General features: G+C 41.1%; 1 protein-coding gene across 2 annotated transcripts in view; it reads right to left on the bottom strand.

Annotated features, from left to right (window-relative positions):
• glp2r.L (glucagon-like peptide 2 receptor L homeolog) overlaps positions 1 to 24509 on the bottom strand; it is a 106833-nt gene that overhangs the window by 35477 nt on the left and 46847 nt on the right. The window lies entirely within an intron of this gene.

Raw genomic sequence — 24509 nt, 5'->3', positions numbered from 1 at the left:
ACCGTTCGCTTACCGTGGTCACACACTAAAGAAGCCACCAGCAGGTGTGAGGGCTGTATAGACGTTGTGACAGGCAAGACCGAGCTGCAGCAAGCAGGATGAAGAGCCACTGGTTGCCTACCCCTGCATTAGGATCTGTGCCAAGGGAAGTGGATACATGAATAATATTAAATTAGGGAAGATCAGTTGGCCCAGCTCCAGTTATTTGATTACCATAAATCAGTGCTGTCCAACTTCTATGGTACCGAGGGCCGAGATTTTTCTGTCTTACATGGCGGTGGGCCGATAATGGAAGCCAGTGTTAAGCAATCCCTGTTTTTAAACCATACCCATGTTACCACAAGAACTTTTAAGACCATATCTACATTAATGGTTGTAGCACACCAAAAAAAACAAATGGTTGGTGGTCACTGCATGGATCATATGTGAAAAGTCACATTAAAACATACCCTTACATCCATATGCCTCCTTCTCCCCTGTGGATAGTACATCCCCCCAGCACATGAGTAAACATCTTAGAGTCACCTAACAGCAATTTCCAAATTCTAACAAACCCCCAGAACAAACCCTACCAGGCTCACATCCCACAGGGAGCATAGGGAAGGCCGAATATGGCACACACAGGGAGCATAGGGCAGGCAGAGTATGGCACACACATGGAGCATAGGGCATGCAGAGTATATAGCAAAAAACGGAGCATTCGGGGAGATATGGTAAAATCTTCAAATTTTAATCATCAAAGTTAAAAGAAATAACAGCGTGTCAAGTTACATCAGATCATCCGCTTTACGCGTTTCATGGCATCTCGCCACTTCATCAGAAGCGTATAACTGATCACACTCCATAGCCACAATTAAATAGCACCTAGTCCCACCCATAAAATACATTAACCCTTCCATGATACCATGAATTAGATCACATGTTAATCAAATATTCGTTTTGCTAAATATGACTATATATAAGTAAATCCTGTAGCACGAGAATAGATAGTAACATAATATATATCATGTAATTTTATGATTTTGTAATTTAAGCTGTCACATTGATTATTATTGCATAAACATATGGCTACGATATAAGGTATATTTCAGCAAGAATCAGGGCTGTCTGGAAATAAGGAAATACATTAAGGCATAATGGATTTACTAAATATCATCGTACATCCTTATTTCTATATATCGGTATAATAGTTATTGACATTCAAGCTAATCCATTTCATTTGTAATTAGAAAAAACACGACAATTCCCAATCCTTATTCAAACCCCCTTCCCTTTCCAACGTTTGTAGACGATAGATCCAGTATGCTTCATTTCTCAATAACCTTTTATCCGCATCTCCTCTTCTAGACTGTAAAATTGGTTTATCAATAATTTGGAAAGAAACATTTTTTCTCCCCTCATGTTTTTCTAGCAAATGTCTAGAGATTGCGGACCTCTTATCATTTCTATCCACCGCCGCAAGATGTTCTAGGAACCTAGTTCCAGCTTTACGGACTGTCTTCCCTACATATTGGGCACCACATTGGCAAGTTGCCAGATATATTATGCCCTGTGACACACAATTAAGATATTGCTTGATCGGGAAAGAATACCCAGTCCTCGAGCTTATAAACTCTTGCGATTTCTTAATATATTTACAGGAACTATCGTCTACAAACGTTGGAAAGGGAAGGGGGTTTGAATAAGGATTGGGAATTGTCGTGTTTTTTCTAATTACAAATGAAATGGATTAGCTTGAATGTCAATAACTATTATACCGATATATAGAAATAAGGATGTACGATGATATTTAGTAAATCCATTATGCCTTAATGTATTTCCTTATTTCCAGACAGCCCTGATTCTTGCTGAAATATACCTTATATCGTAGCCATATGTTTATGCAATAATAATCAATGTGACAGCTTAAATTACAAAATCATAAAATTACATGATATATATTATGTTACTATCTATTCTCGTGCTACAGGATTTACTTATATATAGTCATATTTAGCAAAACGAATATTTGATTAACATGTGATCTAATTCATGGTATCATGGAAGGGTTAATGTATTTTATGGGTGGGACTAGGTGCTATTTAATTGTGGCTATGGAGTGTGATCAGTTATACGCTTCTGATGAAGTGGCGAGATGCCATGAAACGCGTAAAGCGGATGATCTGATGTAACTTGACACGCTGTTATTTCTTTTAACTTTGATGATTAAAATTTGAAGATTTTACCATATCTCCCCGAATGCTCCGTTTTTTGCTATATTTCCATGGATTGATCCGGATGGGGACGGATGCTACGTGCAGCATGGAGGTGAGAATGTGACTGAGTTGTGATGCTCCCCGCACCTGGCTCGTGTTCATTACAGTTTACCCCAAAGGGTGCAGCACCTTCTCTAAACAGCAATTCAATTATTGTGAGTATTTCTAACAGTGTTTATTCAGCGTGATCAAAGCTAATTATCCACAGCTGGTATATGATGGCGGAACAGCAACGCACACGGCAAGCAGCGTGGGTGTTTGCTGAAACCCTAGATACTAATCCCTTGCCGGAGGAACCTGAGGATGTGGATCCGAGACACCTACTTCGGGGTCTGGAACGTGCCATGAAGAGAGAGGTACGACTTTGGTGGGATGTCTGTTCTCTAGAGAATTATTTAAAATGTGATCGGATCCCGCGGGGACTTAGATTAAAGAAGTTCACTGCCTTCTCTGATGTATCCCCGGAGTTTATTAGCTCTTGGAATAGCATTTTATCAGACTGTTCTAAGAAGTTAATGGAACTGATATTGCAATACAACAAACAAGAGCTAGACCGTGTCAAAAAGGACATATGTTCGATACAACATACTCTAAAGTCACCAATTTTTGAAAATAACGATTTTATTAATTTGGAGTCATTGTCTTCCCAGATTAAACAGTATGAATATACGGTCAAAACCATTAAGAGGGATAAATTCCAACGTGATAAATCCGACTATGATAAAGGACAAGTATATATTTGGAGAAATATTGATCATCCCTTTTTCCCCAAAAGATATAAGGGCCAGTATGATAAATCTCAACAATGGATACCACGATCGATTCTCAAGCCGGGGAAAACGGTACAGTTTATTAAGGAGGATGATACAAGGCGACCAGCTCACTCTATCTCTCCAGGTTCTTTTTTAATGTCGGAGACAGACTTCTCAGGCAGCGATCAGGACGAGGAACAGGATTACCGGAAACGAGGTCCGGACCAGATGACCCAATCAACCCCCAAGAAAGACCCGGTGGGTACCCGTTCTCAAAGCCAACCAAAGCGAGACGGAGAGGGGGCCGTAGGTCAAGGCCCTCCCACCTCATCCAATCATGGGAAATATCCCAAAGGGAAAAAGAAGAAGACGCGGTGGTGAGTATGAATGGGGAAGGCCCTACTGACTTTGTTACTTCAGACATTGATACTGCAATTCCTATGGCTAGTAGTTCGGCCCCACGGAACAATGTAATTAATTTGTCTACAAGGGAACTGTCCACTGATGAACTTAAATTACTATCGCGGGGTCTTAACTATGTGCCAGAGACGAATGGGGATGCTTTTGAGGCGATTCTGGATCTGAATAAATTTGTGAGACTTTTGACACTAAAAAGACACTTTGCTGATAAAACGTTACTTGATAATGAGAATGATACTATGACACATGATATTATGTGCACAAGTTTGGATGTAATTATTACACCGGTTCAAGATGAGGTGGAACAAGCCACATCTGCAGGTGATATGGGTTTGGTGGAAATTGGTGTAGTTCACTCTAAATCAGAAGCATCTTATGAGATGCAAGTCTTGGATTTTCAGGACCTTAACACTATAAATATAATGAATGATCTATTAGATGAGAATGTGACGGAAAGGGATAGATCAGAGGTGATGATAAGGTCAGGGAAAAAGAAACAGTCGGATTTCTATCCTATACATTCTAAAAGTATCCAGATTGACCTTTTTCAGAAACTGGTACAACAAGATATAGATTCTAGTCTGGGCAAACAGGGTCCCAAAACTTGCAGGAATCTGACATGGGGGGAACGTAAGGCACTACAGAGCCTCAAGGAAGACAAACAGTTGGTTATCAAGAATGCTGATAAGGGGGGCTCTGTGGTGGTTATGGACTCCCCGGTGTATGTAGCTGAAGTGATGAGACAACTTAATACTGATACCATGTACAGTCCCCTAGAAGGTGACCCTACGTTCATCTATATGAAATTACTAGATGACCTTTTACAATACGGTATTGATCGGGGTGTCCTAACAGCTGCAGAAAAAGATGGAATGGAGTGTAAAAATCCGGTGATCCCCATCTTTCATGTATTACCAAAGGTTCATAAGTCCCTTAATAATGTACAGGGTAGGCCCATTGTGGCAAGTATAGGTTCTTTGAGTGAAGGATTGTCACAATATGTGGATGTCCTGTTACGTCCGCTAGTGGAAGCACTTCCCACTTATTTGAAAGACACAACGATGTGTATCAATAAAATACAAGGGACGAATTGGAAATCCACATATCGCTGGTTTACTATGGATGTGATATCGTTGTACTCATCGATCGATCATAAAGTGGGTGTGACGGCTATTCAATATTGGTTAGATAAATGTAATTTGATTTCGGAAGCACAAGGTGATTTTATTATTAGATCTATTAAATTTTTGTTGAACACTAATTATTTTATGTTTGATGGCAAATTCTATCTCCAAAGATGTGGGGCCGCAATGGGGGCATCCTTTGCTCCCACTTATGCCAACCTAGTCATGGGTTGGCTTGAGAGACTCCACATCTTTGGAGATACTAATCCTTTTAGTTCACATATAATACGTTTCTTTCGTTATATCGACGATTGCATAGGGATTTGGGAAGGGGACGAATTGTCCCTGACACAATTTGTACAATATTGTTCTCATGTGGTGGAAGGGCTTGCCTTCACCCATGAAACTCATGAAACCAGAATAGCTTTCTTAGATGTTACATTCTTTATAGACCAGGGCCACATTGAAACTGATTTATTCAGGAAACCAATAACACGTAACACTCTATTGCATCACAAAAGCGCACACCCGGGAAATTGCCTGAAAGGAACTCCAGTGGGACAGTTCCTGAGATTACGTCGGGTCTGTTCCACTTGGCAAAACTTCCATGATAGGGCAATGCAACTGTGGGATCGCTTTACTGAAAGGGGATATGATGAGTCAGTAATTAAGGCAGCCTACGATAGAGCAGTATTGAGTAACAGGTCCGAATTACTTTCCAATAAGAGTAATAGAAATAAGCCGGAGAAAGCAGCCCCCAGACTACGATTTTGCACTACGTACAATAGAGGAACATCCTTTATAGAACGAAGTGTACGGAAACACTGGGATATTCTCTTACAGGATCCAGTCTTGAAATTACAACTTGAAAAGAAACCGTCCTTTGTATATAAAAAAGCCAGGGACCTAGGTTCCCATATATCAAAAAGTATTTTTAACTCAAAAGAATCCAATTCAAAAAACTGGCTAAAACACAGAGGTAATTACAAATGTGGTAGGGATAGATGTGGTTCCTGTAAATATATTAAGAAATCGCAAGAGTTTATAAGCTCGAGGACTGGGTATTCTTTCCCGATCAAGCAATATCTTAATTGTGTGTCACAGGGCATAATATATCTGGCAACTTGCCAATGTGGTGCCCAATATGTAGGGAAGACAGTCCGTAAAGCTGGAACTAGGTTCCTAGAACATCTTGCGGCGGTGGATAGAAATGATAAGAGGTCCGCAATCTCTAGACATTTGCTAGAAAAACATGAGGGGAGAAAAAATGTTTCTTTCCAAATTATTGATAAACCAATTTTACAGTCTAGAAGAGGAGATGCGGATAAAAGGTTATTGAGAAATGAAGCATACTGGATCTATCGTCTACAAACGTTGGAAAGGGAAGGGGGTTTGAATAAGGATTGGGAATTGTCGTGTTTTTTCTAATTACAAATGAAATGGATTAGCTTGAATGTCAATAACTATTATACCGATATATAGAAATAAGGATGTACGATGATATTTAGTAAATCCATTATGCCTTAATGTATTTCCTTATTTCCAGACAGCCCTGATTCTTGCTGAAATATACCTTATATCGTAGCCATATGTTTATGCAATAATAATCAATGTGACAGCTTAAATTACAAAATCATAAAATTACATGATATATATTATGTTACTATCTATTCTCGTGCTACAGGATTTACTTATATATAGTCATATTTAGCAAAACGAATATTTGATTAACATGTGATCTAATTCATGGTATCATGGAAGGGTTAATGTATTTTATGGGTGGGACTAGGTGCTATTTAATTGTGGCTATGGAGTGTGATCAGTTATACGCTTCTGATGAAGTGGCGAGATGCCATGAAACGCGTAAAGCGGATGATCTGATGTAACTTGACACGCTGTTATTTCTTTTAACTTTGATGATTAAAATTTGAAGATTTTACCATATCTCCCCGAATGCTCCGTTTTTTGCTATATTTCCATGGATTGATCCGGATGGGGACGGATGCTACGTGCAGCATGGAGGTGAGAATGTGACTGAGTTGTGATGCTCCCCGCACCTGGCTCGTGGGCATGCAGAGTATGGCACACACAGGGAGCATAGGGCAGGCAGAGTATGGCACACACATGGAGCATAGGGAAGGCAGAGTATGGCACACACAGGGAGCATAGGGAAGGCAGAGTATGGCACACACAGGGAGCAAAGGGCAGGCAGAGTATGGCACACACAGGGAGCATAGGGCAGGCAGAGTATGACACACACAGAATCAGAACAAATTTAAAACTTTTTTCTTTAGAGTTTAATTGATATTGGAACCTAAGTAACACACTTTGGGTGGCTTTCTCTTTACCTGCCACTAAAAAGTGGCCTTCCTGAGAAACTAGAAGGTTGTGCATATTATACATTTCTATAGAATATAGAATATTTATAAAATATAAATATTCTTAATTAAACACAGACTTGGTTTCAGCCAACACTACCTACCCACATGCCCATCCAGACAAAGACTGTAATCAGTTTCCCTTGTAGCTCACATCAGCTGCCAAGTGCTGAGCAGGGTATGAGATTCATTATCTGGAATATGTCCCTCTGTTTTCCATAATGATACACGTCAATTATTAATGGTTGGTAATGTACAGGCTGACTTACTCTGTTTCTCATTAGTAGCTTAGAATTCTTCTGCTGAGCCTGCCAAATGCTGTTGCTTTGAGTTCAACAGCTTACAGCCTCAAGAGAATGTTTTGTTCTGTACCAATAATTGGCAAACACCACCTTGCATATTGATTATGAATGACCCCCATAATGCTTGCTAAAAATCTATTTACAGTAAGATTAAACTTTCACAGTAGAAATAAGGGAGAAACCTGAAAAGTGGGAAGACAAGTTTCACTATAAACAGGTAGATTCCTCATTGATGATGAATGCAAATACAGTGCCAGCAACAGCGGGAAAAACAATGGAGAAAACAATGTCAGCCACGGCCCTTGGCATCTGTCTCAAGTTGGACCAACTAAAGACTTTCACCTTCCATTGGAACCAACTGAACAAACATTCTACTCCCTTCAGCTTCCTTAGTCTCAATCATATACAGTAAGCATCTCCTCCGCAATGAGCTGGCAAGGGTGGGTTTGTATAAGCTAGAAATATTAAGAAGAATCTTTCCAGGTATTTAGTTCTGTTCAACATCTTACCCCTGAGTCAAGAAAGAATGATAACTGAAAAGTCTATTGCAGCTCTGAAATGTATATACTTTCATATATTTAAATAACATTAATATCCTGCAAACTAAAAGGTTCCTTTGCCATGTGATTTTGTAACATTTTCAGTTAATGAGGCTTTCCAGAAGCTGTTCTCTTTGTTGTGTCAGTTATGGCTTCTGCATTCCGATAAACAGAATTCTGAAACAGATCTCTAAATTACCAGCTACAGTGCTGCTTTTTGAAGACTCTGTCAAGGAGGTTAATATGACAAAATACTCATTTTGTACATGAAATACACTAAAAGGTGCCTAGCAGATAACTCTAATTACCTTTTTGACAGCCCAAGCTAAGGTGTCCATAAATGGTCTGGTTGGTTATTCTTACCAACTGACCCACAGGTGGAAAAAACAGAGATTGTAGGAGCTATTGTGCTGCTGCTATTACTGGAACTGGTGACACTGATATTGCTGATATTGTTCACGATCAACAGGCCACTGTACATATATTAATAATCATACATTGTTGATATGTATATGGTCAGTTTTATCCAGGGCCTACTGATTTGGAGGGCCTACTGTGCCCCTATGTCTTAAATTTTTAATTGATTCTTTTTTTTTTTTTTTTACGAACTCAAGTGTTCAGTACATATCAGTAATGTGTCATTCATTCTTCTGTATCCCATGTTTTGGATCTGTACTACCTCTTGAGCATTGTAAATTGTGGGCCCTGGACAGTTTTAGAATTATAATATATTAAAAACTAAAAGGGTCATCTTAAACACAAGAAGTCTTATTTGCCCTAATGTATCCAATTCCTGAAGGCAAAGTTGAGCCATTGACCAGTCATCAGGACAAGGACTTACTGTGTGTTGGGCAGCAGGCAATGTGCTGCCAAGAGTTGCCTTTTTGCCTTATGTAAATAACAGAAGCTTTATGGTTTGAATTAAAGCCACAGGATGTTTAAGAACTACGCTTCTGCTTTCATTCCAGCTACATTCTCCTTGAACCAACAGAGCAGCTGTACCCGCAGACTTGTATTTATGTAAGTATTACACAAAGTACTGTACATAACATTTGCATTACATTAGCTGTCACAAGCCTGTGTTTTGGTACATGATGCATCGACTGCGTGTGTGGTGTTCCTCTTCCACTATTTGACACATATTTTCACCCACGCCAGTAGAAGCACATTTTACATTAATCAAGTATTTATAGTATACATGGGGCAGGGGGAAGATTCCTATTTATCAATAGGAATACAGAGATCAGAACAGTCACAACGGCAAAGCAATTTAAATCAATTAAAATCAATTAAAATCCAGTCTTGAGATTTGGATGACTAGTGTCTTTTCCAGTGCATGGAATCCAAGATTTGATTTGTCCTTCAACCATAAGCACAACCATAAATGAATTGTAGAATTCAGGTAACTTGAAAGCACATGATGACTAAAAACAACAAAAACTTTTTTCAGGGGATGCACTTTTCTGCCTTTTTCTCAATGTTCTGGTTGAAGCTTGGGGGAGAATTCGGTACTCGTCCATTGTAGAACTGATTGATGCTTTACATTCCCTAGCTAAACGAATCAACATCTTCAACCATTCCACCAACTACTGAATGCTATAAAATAGGTCCAGTTGCTCATCGTATTACAAGTGGATAAGGGAAAGTTGGCATAAAAGCCACAGGGAAAAGTATCACCAACTTTGGGTAACTGTGAGTGTAAAACTGTACTTGACACTAGGAATGTCCTAGGGTGCTAGATTTGGGCACCACTTTGAATTAGTTGCTTATTAATATCAATCTAGAGAGTGTGACTTGAAGGAAATGGTGATGTAATGAGCAACTCGTTCATCCTTATGTTGGTAAGAAGAGCCTGTTGTTTGCATGTGAGGGTGAGTAAAGTTTGGATAAGGTGTGATTTCAATTATATTTCTCATTTTCCTGCAATCTATCATTTTCATTCCCCTCAATTCTGTGATTATCCTCTACATGTTGCAAAATGGATAATCTTGCACGTATTACCTTTGGTTTTTAAACCTTGAATCTATGTCCTTTACTAATTGCCATACAATGTGGAATAGGTATGGGACCTGTTGTCCAGAATGCTTGGTACTTAGGGTTTTCCTGATAAGGGGTCTTCTGTAATCTGGAACTTCATACTTTAAGTCTGCTAAATATAATTTAAACATGAAATAAACCCAATAAGATTGTTTTCCCACCAATAAGGCTTAATTATACTTTAGTTGGGATTATTATTATTATTACAGGCATGGGATCTGTTATTCAGAATGCTTGGGACCTGGGGTTTTCCAGATAACAGATCTGTCCATAATTTGGACCTTCATACCTTAAATCTACTAGAAAAATATTTAAACAGTAAATAAACCCAATAGGCTGGTTTTGGCTCAAATACAAATTAATTATATCTTAATTTGGATCAAGTACAAGGAACTGTTTTATTATTACAGAGAAAAAGGAAATAGTTTATAAAACTCTGGATTATTTTAATAAAATTGAGTCTATGGGATATGGCCTTCCCGTAATTCGGCACTGGACAAAGGGTTTTCGGATAACGGATTCCATACCTGTATTATTAACAAGTATTTTTAGATACAAAGAAATCCCATGAGTTACATACATAACAACCAGCATTGGTACAAAAGATGAGGAAGGCTTCTGCAGAAGAGTTTACAATCTAAAGGGAAGGGAAATATGTTTTAACATTTTGAGTTGTTAAATTTAAATGGAGTCTATGGGAGACAACCTTCCTGTAATTTGGAACTTTCTGTATTTTAGCTGTTTATCTACCTACCATTTTCCATGACAGTTTCTCAGAACGTTTTCCATGCAAAAGGTTAGCCCTACTCATGTTACATTAAACAGACCGCCAAGCACTTAGCTAGTCCTGCTCATTGAACAATATTCCCATGGTAATCCCAGCAGCAAATAAATCTGGTTTCAACTTTTTCTCCCTCACTATATTAATATTTAACTGGAGCTGTCGCCATGTTGGATGACACTCTGTGACTTGTGCTTGGTGAGTATCAGAAAACGTCTTCTTTTAATTCATAATCTACTACTCACTTTCGTCTCCTCCCCAGTGTGGAGCAAACTCACGATGGTAACTTGGACGTTGGCCATCGGCCATAAAATATTTAAACAGTTTACTAAACTTGTAAACTCCTTTCGGAGCCTGCTTTTCATCAAACTTGAGAAATTTGCTTGCAAAAAATTAAGCAAAGAAAAAAATTCTGGAGGAAGACAATTTAACACAACTGCTACTGTGTAATATTAAACAACAAGAAGATGTGCTGGGGGCTCTGTAAATTTCAGAGACTCTACTGTTATTTATCAAAGGTTGGATTATTTATCAAGGGTCGAATTTAAAGTTTATGGGAGTTTATAAAAAGTTTCATAAACTGCCATAAACTCAGAGAAAAAAAAGACCAATCGAAATTTATTAAAAAATTAGAATTTTTTAAATTCGGGTGAATATAATCAAACTGCAAAGATTCGAGTTTTTTTGACCAAGGACGACTCCAAATTGATTGTAGGAGGTCCCTCATAGGCCAAAATAGCGAATAATCTAATTCAAATTCTTAAAGGGACAGTACATGTAAATTTCGAAATTCGAATGCCATTTTTTTTAAAAACTGGAATCGAATTTGGATTATTCCCTAGTCGAATTACACTAAAATAAATTCAAAATTCGATTTTAATAAATATGCCCCTTAGAGTGTTTTGTGAGCTTTTTTAGACCTCGAATGAACTCACAACTTGAAAGTTTCTAATTTAAGAAAAAACTTGAATCAGCGAGTTCAGGGATTAACAAACCTGAAAACTCAAATTGATCGAGTATTCCATTGGAAAAAACTCGAATCACTCAATTCAAGCAAATCCCTACAAAAAAACTTGAAGACCATGAAGGCTATTAACATCTTCAGATGGTTCATGGGACCTCTGCCATTGACTTCTACATGACCTCGACAGGTTTTAGATGGTGTATTTTCGGATTCCAGCTATTTCCAGGGTCGGTATAATAAATCTCAAAAAACTTTTGACTCAAAAATACCCTTTAAAACTGGAATTCTATATAAGTTTCAAAATATATAATAACAGGATGGGATTGGTAAAAAGTTACACCTATTTCCATCTCTGAACCAACTTTCAAATTAAAAAAGAAACATAAGAAATAAGAATAAAGAAACATCTTTATTTGTTCTTGAATTATTTTCTCACATATGTTTAATATTATTTGAGCCATTGGTGAGCTTCTTTAAATACACCATACATTACATACAGCTGCAATGGATATTTATCAATTTTTTAATAATGGTATTGATAAACCCATGTTTTTACTGCTGCAAACAAATGATGCTGCAAGTCTTTGACTGGCACCAGGAGTTATTGATTCTAGCCTGAGGGAGGAGGTACCAGTTAGTAATATATCTTCCTGGTTTAACTAACTGATTCTTGCACCAGTCAGTGGTTTGGAATGTCCAGCTGTCAAATGACAGGGTTAAGTTATCTGCAGCAGGGTGGAGTTTTTTGGAGCAAGACTGAGCTGTTTGCTTCAGGGTTAAGTAGTTTGGAGCAGGATTTTGTTGTTTTTAGTAGGGTTGAGTAGAAGTTGTTTGCAGGGAGAAGCAAAATATTAAGTTGAAAAAGTTGACTAATAAACCATTTGATATCTTAAAAACATGTTGTATTTCTTGGCTATAAGTCTTTGACAGAACTTCCAAAAATGGTAATCCAACAGCGCCTTTACTTTGTGCGCTGACATCATCCAGGCCAGGAGATAAGATCCATTATGTGGAAATGGGACACATTCTATTTTAAGTTAAAGAGTGGCTGTTTATTGTTTGATCTTGTAATAGTATGAGAGGAAAAAGGATTTCCTTAATGCCTAAATATATATGTGTTGACAGCAGATGATTTATGGTCTGGTTTGATTAACACGCTGGCACAGTGTAAGTTATTTGGCTCCCTGACACTTATCTATGCTCTAGTCAAATATAAAATAATGAATGAGGCTCCAATCTTTGTAATATAAAAATCAACCATGGTCCTTAATTCACAGGGAGGGTAGGGTTTCCTGGGTATCTGGGGTAGGTACTTTCTGTACAGGTGGGAGAGGGGTGGGGATACACAGTTCCTCCCAGTGCAGTAGGTACAGTGGGTTCCTGGGTATCAGGGGTAGGTACTTTCTGTGCAGGTGGGAGAGGGGTGGGGATACACAGTTCCTCCCAGTGCAGTAGGTACAGTGGGTTCCTGGGTATCAGGGGTAGGTACTTTCTGTGCAGGTGGGAGAGGGGTGGGGATACACAGTTCCTCCCAGTGCAGTAGGTACAGTGGGTTCCTGGGTATCAGGGGTAGGTACTTTCTGTGCAGGTGGGAGAGGGGTGGGGATACACAGTTCCTCCCAGTGCAGTAGGTACAGTGGGTTCCTGGGTATCAGGGGTAGGTACTTTCTGTGCAGGTGGGAGAGGGGTGGGGATACACAGTTCCTCCCAGTGCAGTAGGTACAGGGGGTTCCCAGGGTATCAGGGGTAGGTACTTACTGTGCAGGTGGGAGAGGGATGGGGATACACAGTTCCTCCCAGTGCAGTAGGTACAATGGGTTTCCTGGGTATCAGGAGTATGTACTTTCTGTGCAGGTGGGAGAGGGGTGGGGATACACAGTTCCTCCCAGTGCAGTAGGTACAGTGGGTTCCTGGGTATCTGGGGTAGGTACTTTCTGTGCAGGTGGGAGAGGGGTGGGGATACACAGTTCCTCCCAGTGCAGTAGGTACAGTGGGTTCCTGGGTGTCTGGGGTAGGTACTTTCTGTGCAGGTGGGAGAGGGATGGGGATACACAGTTCCTCCAAGTGCAGTAGGTACAGTGGGTTCCCTGGGTATCTGGGGTAGGTACTTTCTGTGCAGGTGGGGTGTGGTATGCAATCACTTTCCCCATTTCACTAGGGATGATTGGTACCCTGGTTAACAGGGGGAATCATAACTGGGGGATAACAAGTGCTTGACGCTATAGAGAAAGCAGACCCCATGTCTGGGCCACCTCTTGCCTGGGCTTCCAATATACAGTAGTTACGGCACTGAATCGTAATCAGTCCTTTTCTTAGAGAACCACTTTGCAAACTGAAAGGGAGCAGATGAGAATACCAATGTTTGTACCTGATAATTTGTGGCTCAGTTTGAGAACAGTGTATCCTGGGACGATGTATGAATATGACTGTCCATTTGTGCAGACACAATAGCCCAGTTTATCACTTGGTGTCACTGCTTGTGGCTCTACATGAGTGACTCTACCACCAGTGCAACTGGAAAGAACTAAGTCAACCACTTAATTGCCGATTACTAAATATCAAGAGCTTTTCCAAATAGATTGTAAGATGAAGTAAATGCAGCAGTTTCCTCTTTGAAGCATCTTATTTTGGACTGGTGTACTGATTTTTATTAAACAAGCTTTTTCAGTTGGTAACTCGTATTCTGTTTAGTATAAAGCTGGGTGAACTACAACCCCCAGTGTCTGACCTTAGGTTTGGATCTGGGAGTTCTGGATCAACAACAGTAAAGAAGCTCTAGGTTAAAAACCCATGATGTAACAGTGAAATTAAAAGAAAAAGAGTCATAGTACACCTAACATTTTGTTTAGGTGCTGTACAGTTGATTCTGCAGTGAATTATTTCAGGTCATGCAATTTGTACTGGATTTACTAAGGGTACTAGAGAGATTTGCTCCCCAAATTATAACAATTTAATTTATGTGTAACCTCAAAAATCATTCTTTCCATATATGCTTCTTAATAATTTTTAAGATTTTCTTTTTTCCCCAGATCTTTATCTCTACAAATGCCATATCATGTATGCCTGCCCCTAGTTCAGGGACCTGGCGGATGCAATTTTTGCTGTGACAAGCAAGGGGTCTGGACTTGTAGACACCCACTCATCACTCTCTAATCATTATGCCATCCACTCATGCCCCACTTTCACAAGAGCGCATATACACACAATCATGGGAGCACACTTGTGCATGCATTGGGGAGTGAGGGTGCACCTGATCAGCAGTTGTCTCTCCCCTCTTGTCTCGGCACTGCTTGCCATAAGTAGAGATGTCGCGAACTGTTCGCCGGCGAACTTGTTCGCGCGAACATCGGGTGTTCGCGCTCGCCGGAAGTTCGCGAACGTCGCGCGACGTTCGCCATTTTGGGTTCGCCATTGTTGGCGCTTTTTTTTGCCCTCTCACCCCAGACCAGCAGGTACATGGCAGCCAATCAGGAAGCTCTCCCCTGGACCACTCCCCTTCCCTATAAAAACCGAAGCCCTGCAGCGTTTTTTCACTCTGCCTGTGTGTGCTGAAGAGATAGTGTAGGGAGAGAGCTGCTGCCTGTTAGTGATTTCAGGGACAGTTGAAAGTTTGCTGGCTAGTAATCGTTTTGATACTGCTCTGTTATTGGAGGGACAGAAGTCTGCAGGGGTTTGAGGGACATTTAAGCTTAGGTAGCTTTGCTGGCTAGTAATCTACCTTCTACTGCAGTGCTCTGTATGTAGCTGCAGTGGGCAGCTGTCCTGCTTCTGATCTCATCTGCTGACTGCTGCAATAACAGTAGTCCTTGTAAGGACTGCTTTTATTTATTTTTTTGTTGTTTTACTACTACTACTACTACTACTACTATAAGAGCCCAGTGCTATTAGTCTAGCAGTGTTGGGGAGTGGGACTGGTGTGCTAATCTGCTGCTCCTAGTAGTTCAGCAGCACCAACTTTAATTTTTTTTTTTTAATATTCATTTTTTTTTATTTTACTTTTTTTTATTTTACTACCGCTGTAGTAGTGTATAAGTTGACCTTTTAGGCATTATTTGCCCTGTAGGCATTATTTGCACACTGTTTTCTTCAACCCGCCATCGAGCTGTGTGACCTTGTTCACATTCTGTCTAAATATCCATAATATTACCGTCTCCAGAAAAAACACCGGAGTCACTTTTTTCAAGCAGCCATAATATATTTTACGTAATCCGTATCCACCGCTGTAGTAGTGTATACGTTGGCCTTGTAGGCATTATTTGCACACTGTTTTCTTCAACCCGCCATCGAGCTGTGTGACCTTGTTCCCATTCTGTCTAAATATCCATAATATTACCGTCTCCAGAAAAAACACCGGAGTCACTTTTTTCAAGCAGCATTCATATATTTTACGTAATCCGTATCCACCGCTGTAGTAGTGTATACGTTGGCCTTGTAGGCATTATTTGCACACTGTTTTCTTCAACCCGCCATCGAGCTGTGTGACCTTGTTCCCATTCTGTCTAAATATCCATAATATTACCGTCTCCAGAAAAAACACCGGAGTCACTTTTTTCAAGCAGCATTCATATATTTTACGTAATCCGTATCCACCGCTGTAGTAGTGTATACGTTGGCCTTGTAGGCATTATTTGCACACTGTTTTCTTCAACCCGCCATCGAGCTGTGTGACCTTGTTCCCATTCTGTCTAAATATCCATAATATTACCGTCTCCAGAAAAAACACCGGAGTCACTTTTTTCAAGCAGCATTCATATATTTTACGTAATCCGTATCCACCGCTGTAGTAGTGTATACGTTGGCCTTGTAGGCATTATTTGCACAGTGTTTTCTTCAACCCGCCATCGAGCTGTGTGAGCTTGTTCACATTTTGTCTAAATATTGATAATATTATCGTCTCTAGAAAAACCACTTGAGTTACTTTTTTTCAAGCAGCATTCATATATTTTACGTAATCCGTATCCACCGCTGTAGTAGTGTATACGTTGACCTTGTAGGCATTATTTGCACACTGTTTTCTTCAACCCGCCATCGAGCTGTGTGAGCTTGTTCACATTTTGTCTAAATATTGATAATATTATCGTCTCTAGAAAAACCACTTGAGTTACTTTTTTTCAAGCAGCATTCATATATTTTACGTAATCCGTATCCACCGCTGTAGTAGTGTATACGTTGACCTTGTAGGCATTATTTGCACACTGTTTTCTTCAACCCGCCATCGAGCTGTGTGAGCTTGTTCACATTTTGTCTAAATATTGATAATATTATCGTCTCTAGAAAAACCACTTGAGTTACTTTTTTTCAAGCAGCATTCATATATTTTACGTAATCCGTATCCACCGCTGTAGTAGTGTATACGTTGACCTTGTAGGCATTATTTGCACACTGTTTTCTTCAACCCGCCATCGAGCTGTGTGAGCTTGTTCACATTTTGTCTAAATATTGATAATATTATCGTCTCTAGAAAAACCACTTGAGTTACTTTTTTTCAAGCAGCATTCATATATTTTACGTAATCCGTATCCACCGCTGTAGTAGTGTATACGTTGACCTTGTAGGCATTATTTGCACACTGTTTTCTTCAACCCGCCATCGAGCTGTGTGAGCTTGTTCACATTTTGTCTAAATATTGATAATATTATCGTCTCTAGAAAAACCACTTGAGTTACTTTTTTTCAAGCAGCATTCATATATTTTACGTAATCCGTATCCACCGCTGTAGTAGTGTATACGTTGACCTTGTAGGCATTATTTGCACAGTGTTTTCTTCAACCCGCCATCGAGCTGTGTGAGCTTGTTCACATTTTGTCTAAATATTGATAATATTATCGTCTCTAGAAAAACCACTTGAGTTACTTTTTTTCAAGCAGCATTCATATATTTTACGTAATCCGTATCCACCGCTGTAGTAGTGTATACGTTGACCTTGTAGGCATTATTTGCACACTGTTTTCTTCAACCCGCCATCGAGCTGTGTGAGCTTGTTCACATTTTGTCTAAATATTGATAATATTATCGTCTCTAGAAAAACCACTTGAGTTACTTTTTTTCAAGCAGCATTCATATATTTTACGTAATCCGTATCCACCGCTGTAGTAGTGTATACGTTGACCTTGTAGGCATTATTTGCACACTGTTTTCTTCAACCCGCCATCGAGCTGTGTGACCTTGTTCACATTTTGTCTAAATATTGATAATATTATCGTCTCTAGAAAAACCACTTGAGTTACTTTTTTTCAAGCAGCATTCATATATTTTACGTAATCCGTATCCACCGCTGTAGTAGTGTATACGTTGACTTTGTAGGCATTATTTGCACAGTGTTTTCTTCAACCCGCCATCTAGCTGTGTGTATTATCGTTTCCAGAAAAACCAACTGAGTTTTTGTTGTTGTTGTTGTTTTTTTAAAAATAATGCCAGGCAAAGGCAGGCCGCCACGCAGAGGCCGTGCTAGGGGCCGTGCTGCTATGCAATCCTGTGGCCCTAGCAAATTTCCCAGTTTTAAAAAGCCAATGACCCTGAACTCCCAAAATGCTGAAGAGGTAGTTGACTGGCTTACACAGCACACCCCATCCTCTACCGTTTCTAACTTTACCACAACATCCTCCTCATCCTCCACTGCTATGGCCACCCCACGTAACACTTCCTCCACCACCGGTGCCCCTTCTTCACTGGGGTCAGAGGAGTTATTTTCCAATGAGTTTCTTGAACTGAGTAATGCGCAACCATTATTGCCAGAAGAAGATGAAGGAGATGAGGACCTTACACCAGATTTAATTCTGGCAGAGAACACGATAGAGATGGACATAATGAGTGATGAGGAGGAGGTCCCCGCTGCTGCTTCCTTCTGTGATGTGTCAGAAGAAATTGATGCATCTGAGGAGAATGATGATGAGGAGATTGATGTTTTGTGGGTGCCTAGTAGAAGAGAGCAAGAGGAGGGTAGTTCAGATGGAGAGACGGAGAGTCAGAGAGGCAGTAGGAGAATAAGACTTAGAAGAAGCAGGGAGGACAGCCCGCAGGGATCAGCAGGGCAACAACATGTATCGGCACCTGTGTTCAGCCGGCCAACGCACCCCCATTGCCGCCAATACCGCCAACTCCGCCAACTTCTACTGTTACCGCCAGATCGCACACTTCCAAAAAGTCAGCAGTGTGGGATTTTTTTAATGTGTGTGCCTCTGACAAAAGCATTGTAATTTGCAATGAGTGCAGTCAGAAACTGAGCCTTGGTAAGCCCAACAGCCACATAGGTACAACTTCTATGCGAAGGCACATGAGCGGCAAGCACAAAGCACTTTGGGAGCAACACCTCAAAGGCAACAGGCAAACTAAAAGCCACACTCCTTCTGGTCCAGCATCTTACTGCTCTACCTCTGCTCTCCTTGACCCGTCTGAACCACCCTCCACTCCGCCTTCCACCTTGACCACCTGTTCCCATTCCCAGTCATCTGCCACCAGCCAAGTTTCTGTGAAGGCCATGTTTGAGCGTAAGAAGCCAATGTCTGACTGTCACCCCCTTGCCCGGCGTCTGACAGCTGGCTTGTCTGCACTCTTAGCCCGCCAGCTTTTACCATACCAGCTGGTGGACTCTGAGGCCTTCCGCAAATTTGTAGCAATTGGGACACCGCAGTGGAAGGTACCCAGCCGCAATTTTTTTTCTAAAAAGGGAATACCACACCTGTACCAACATGTGCAGAGCCAAGTTACCGCATCTCTGTCACTTAGTGTTGGGCCAAAGGTCCATATGACTACTGACGCATGGTCCTCCAAGCATGGTCAGGGCAGGTATGTCACCTACACTGCCCACTGGGTGAACTTGGTAATGGCTGGGAAGCAGGGAATGGGTAGCTCAACAACAACAGTGGAGTTGGTGTCACCGCCACGGATTGCACGCGGTTCTGCCACCACCTCTACTCCTCCATCGCTCTCTACCTCGTCTTCTTCTTCTTCTTACTCTGCTGCTGGGTCCTCCTTCTCCTCCTCCACACCTGTGCACCCCCAGCTCCCCCTAGGCTATTCGACGTGCCAGGTACGCCGTTGTCACGCTGTCTTGGGGATGACGTGCCTGGAAAGCAAAAACCATACCGGATCTGTACTCCTGTCATCTCTGCAGTCACAGGCCGATCGGTGGCTGACCCCACACCAACTGCAGATCGGAAAAGTGGTGTGTGACAATGGAAGCAATCTGTTGGCAGCGTTGAGACTAGGCAATTTAACACATGTGCCCTGCATGGCACATGTGTTAAATTTAATAGTCCAACGTTTTGTCTCCAAGTACCCAGGATTCCAGGACGTTCTCACCCAGTCCAGAAAGGTGTCGGCCCATTTCAGACGTTCCTACACAGCCATGGCACGCCTTGCTGACATTCAGCAGCGCTACAACATGCCAGTCAGGCGTTTGATTTCTGACAGCCAGACTCGCTGGAATTCAACGCTCCTTATGTTGGAACGTCTGCTGCAACAACAAAGGGCCGTCAACGAGTACCTTTTTGAACTGGGTGGTAGGACTGGATCTGCACAGCTGGGGATTTTTTTCCCCCGTTACTGGGTGCTTATGCGCGATGCCTGCAGGCTCATGCGACCTTTTGAAGAGGTGACAAATATGGTCAGTCGCACCGAAGGCACCATCAGCGACCTAATACCCTTCGCTTTCTTCCTGGAGCGTGCCGTGCGACGAGTGACAGATGAGGCTGTAGACCAGCGTGACGAGGAGCTGGAAGCGCACGATTTCTGGTCGGAATCACCAGAACGAACCCAGGCACCTGCTGCAACGCAGGGAGAGGTGCCAGAAGTGGAGTCAGAGGAGGAAGGTGGCTTTGTGGAGGAGGAGGAGGAGGACCAACAGGAGCAGGCTTCCCAGGGGGCTAGTGGTGACCTTTTGGGGACCCCTGGTCTTGTACGTGGCTGGGGGGAGGAGACCGTGGATGATGCAGTCCTTGATAATGAGGAAGCGGAGATGGATAGCTCTGCATCCAACCTTGTGAGAATGGGGTCTTTCATGCTGTCATGCCTGTTGAAGGACCCCCGTATCAAGAGGCTTAAGGAGAAGGACCTGTACTGGGTCGCAACGCTACTAGACCTCGGTACAAGCATAAAGTGTCAGAAATGTTACCAACATACCACAAGTCCGAAAAGATGCGGCATTTACAAACCAGCCTGCAAAACATGTTGTACAATGCTTTTAAGGGTGATGTCACTTCAGGAACTCATCAACATTCCAGGGGCAGAGGTGCCAGTAATCCTGCCACGAGCACACCTGCAAGGACAAAGCCCTTTGGCCAGTCTGTAACGTCAGACATGCAAATGTTTTTCTGTCCAAGGCAGCGCCACAACCCTTCTGGATCCACCCTCAAAGAACGCCTCGACCGGCAGGTAGCGGACTACCTGGCATTAACTGCAGATATCGACACTCTGAGGAGCGATGAACCCCTGGACTACTGGGTGCGCAGGCTTGATCTGTGGCCAGAGCTGTCACAATTTGCCATGAACCTCTTGTCTTGCCCAGCCTCAAGTGTGCTCTCAGAAAGGACCTTCAGTGCAGCAGGAGGGATTGTAACTGAGAAGAGAACTCGCCTAGGTCACAAAAGTGTCGATTACCTGACCTTTATTAAAATGAATGAGGGTGGATCTCGGAGGGTTACTGCACGCCGGAAGACTTGTTCTGACTTCTATGCAGCTGTCCTTCTCTTCAAGCCTCATGACTCCACACACAGCTGTCCTTTAGCGTCCTCCTCCTCCCTCCGCCACCGTTACAAACTAGGGTGCAAACCCTACTGGTTTAATTTTTTCTGGCCTCTGTGCTTCAGTGGCTGCAACCAAAAAAACTGGGCAAACAATGTCTACAAGGTCAACGTATGGCAAAAAATGACTATTTTCAGCATTTATATGGCATATTTTTTCTGGCAACTGTGCTTCAGTGGCTGCGTCCAAAAAAATGCATATTTTCTGCATTTATATGGCATAATTTTTCTGGCAACTGTGCTTCAGTGGCTGCGACCAAAAAAATGCATATTTTCTGCATTTATATGGCATAATTTTTCTGGCCTCTGTGCTTCAGTGGCTGCAACCAAAAAAATTTATATTTTCAGCATTTATATGGCATAATTTTTCTGGCCTCTGTGCTTCAGTGGCTGCAACCAAAAAAATTTATATTTTCAGCATTTATATGGCATAATTTTTCTGGCAACTGTGCTTCAGTGGCTGCGACCAAAAAAATTACTATTTTCAGCATTTATATGGCATATTTTTTCTGGCCTCTGTGCTTCAGTGGCTGCGGCCAAAAAAACTGGGCAAACAATGCCTACAAGGTCAACGACGTTGACCTTGTAGGCATTGTTTGCCCAGTTTTTTTGGCCGCAGCCACTGAAGCACAGAGGCCAGAAAAAATATGCCATATAAATGCTGAAAATAGTAATTTTTTGCCATACGTTGACTCAACGTATATGGCAAAAAATGACTATTTTCAGCATTTATATGGCATATTTTTTCTGGCAACTGTGCTTCAGTGGCTGCGACCAAAAAAATGCATATTTTCTGCATTTATATGGCATAATTTTTCTGGCCTCTGTGCTTCAGTGGCTGCAACCAAAAAAATTTATATTTTCAGCATTTATATGGCATAATTTTTCTGGCAACTGTGCTTCAGTGGCTGCGACCAAAAAAATGCATATTTTCTGCATTTATATGGCATAATTTTTCTGGCCTCTGTGCTTCAGTGGCTGCAACCAAAAAAATTTATATTTTCAGCATTTATATGGCATAATTTTTCTGGCAACTGTGCTTCAGTGGCTGCGTCCAAAAAAACTGGGCAAACAATGTCTACAAGGTCAACGTATGGCGAAAAATTACTATTTTCAGCATTTATATGGCATATTTTTTCTGGCAACTGTGCTTCAGTGCTGCGTCGTCAAAAAAAACTGGGCAAACAATGCCTACAAGGTCAACGTATGGCAGTTGTTTAAAGAGAACAGTAGATTACTAGCCAGCAAAGCTACCTAAGCTAAAATGTCCCTCAAATCCCTGCAGACTTCTGTCCCTCCAATACAGAGCAGTATCAAGCAGATTACTAGCCAGCAAGCTTACTATCATCTGTCCCTGAAATCACTAACAGCTCTCCCCCTACACTATCTCTTCCAAGCACACACAGGCAGATTTTTCAGATACATTTTTGCCCTTGATCCCCCTCTGGCATGCCACTGTCCAGGTCGTTGCACCCTTTAAACAACTTTAAAATCATTTTTCTGGCCAGAAATGTCTTTTCTAGATGTTAAAGTTCGCCTTCCCATTGAAGTCTATGGGGTTCGCGAACCGTTCGCGAACCGCTCGCATTTTTGCGCAAGTTCGCGAATATGTTCGCGAACTTTTTTTCCGACGTTCGCTACATCCCTAGCCATAAGCTCTATATACTAGTTGGCAGAACGGGTGCCACTAGCAAGGCTCCCTTGGTGTGAGAGCAACTACCCTGTCTCCCTCTCTCCTGATTTATGACCTGGATTTTCTAAATAGCTCTACCTATTTGTATAGCAATAAAGCTGTGACATTTATGCCTCCATCCCATGGTATATTTGCTGTCCTAAAGAGTATGTGGTAATAGGACTTGTAATGAAAACAAAATAGTGTATGGGCACCACCAATAAGCCTTCCCAACATCTCACTATTCTTCTCTGCCACCAACCCAACACTTAATTTGTCTCCTTTGCTCTCCATCATCTAAACATCTACCTTGTCTTCTCTTCCATCGTATAATGCCTTTCAGACACTTCACTGTTCTCCAAAACATCTTACTTCACAGCAGTGAATACTAAACCTGTTTGAACATTGTACTAAATAAAGTAAGTTTTATATATATTACATGAGGATGTGCATTAAACAAATCTGATGTTGGATTTACACATGGGTGGAGTTTAATGAAGGCTTTGGGGAGGTTAAGCTTCCCAAAACCAATGGCAATTCATTTTCTACAAAGAGGATGGAGATATTGTACATGGATTTGGCATTGCATTTATCCTGCCATGTGTCCCAGAGTTATTATACAAGAAACTGACACTGTATTTATATTATCATGTGTTTTGTGAGTGTTATATAAAGAACCAACACTGTATTTGTCTATCCATGGGTTCTAGGATGTTTTCTGCTGCATTTATATTTTAATATAATTTAATATTCTGGGGTACTAAATATGAAACTGCTGCAAAATGTTCTGGGAAGTATTTTGCATGAACTTGCCACTGTATTTATCCTTCCATGTGTACTGGGGTATTATACATAAATTGACCCTAGGATACTATGAAGGACTGTGCAGAAAACGTCTTTATTTAGCCTCCCCAAACACAAAAATCTCCCTCCAACTATGGGTTAACATTCACTTTATCTATTAATGCCCTGTATATTCATATATGTGTATATTCATGAGCAGAAATAACCATTATTGTTCAGAAACTGTAGTGTCGTCCTCAAACTCTACAAAAGTAGCGAGTGAGCTCTGTTGGTTAGATGTTCCTGAACCATATAACATATAACCCATTGTTGTCTCTCAGTCGGCTTTGGATATGCTTAATAGGTAGGTATAATGTCTCTGCAGACTTAACTGAACCTCATATTTTTTTTACATTTTAATAATTAGTTCAAATGAGGTGTTGATATGAAATTCATGCATCTTTTCTATGTGTAGCAGCCTGAAAGGCAGTTTGATTAGATTTTAGCATTTCTTTTTTTCTTCCTTGGCTGAATTTAGATCTTATCTCCTGTACATTGTCGGCAAGTGCTTAATGTGAGCTCATGACAGCCTGACCTTTGGAGAGAGGGAGAATATTACACTTTCTGAGCTGTACTGTTCCTGTCAATCAATTTTGCTTTTGTCAATGCTCAAACATAAAGCTAAAGACCCTGTCTAAATCATGTAATCTGTTGTTACTTCCATGAAGCCAGGACAAATCTTTGGAGATGATACCCAGAGAA

Source organism: Xenopus laevis, chromosome 9_10L (assembly GCF_017654675.1).
Source record: "Xenopus laevis strain J_2021 chromosome 9_10L, Xenopus_laevis_v10.1, whole genome shotgun sequence".
NCBI classification, from domain to species: domain Eukaryota; kingdom Metazoa; phylum Chordata; class Amphibia; order Anura; family Pipidae; genus Xenopus; species Xenopus laevis.
The sequence above is the reverse complement of the archived record's forward strand: the minus strand, read 5'-3'. Positions and strand labels throughout refer to the sequence as shown.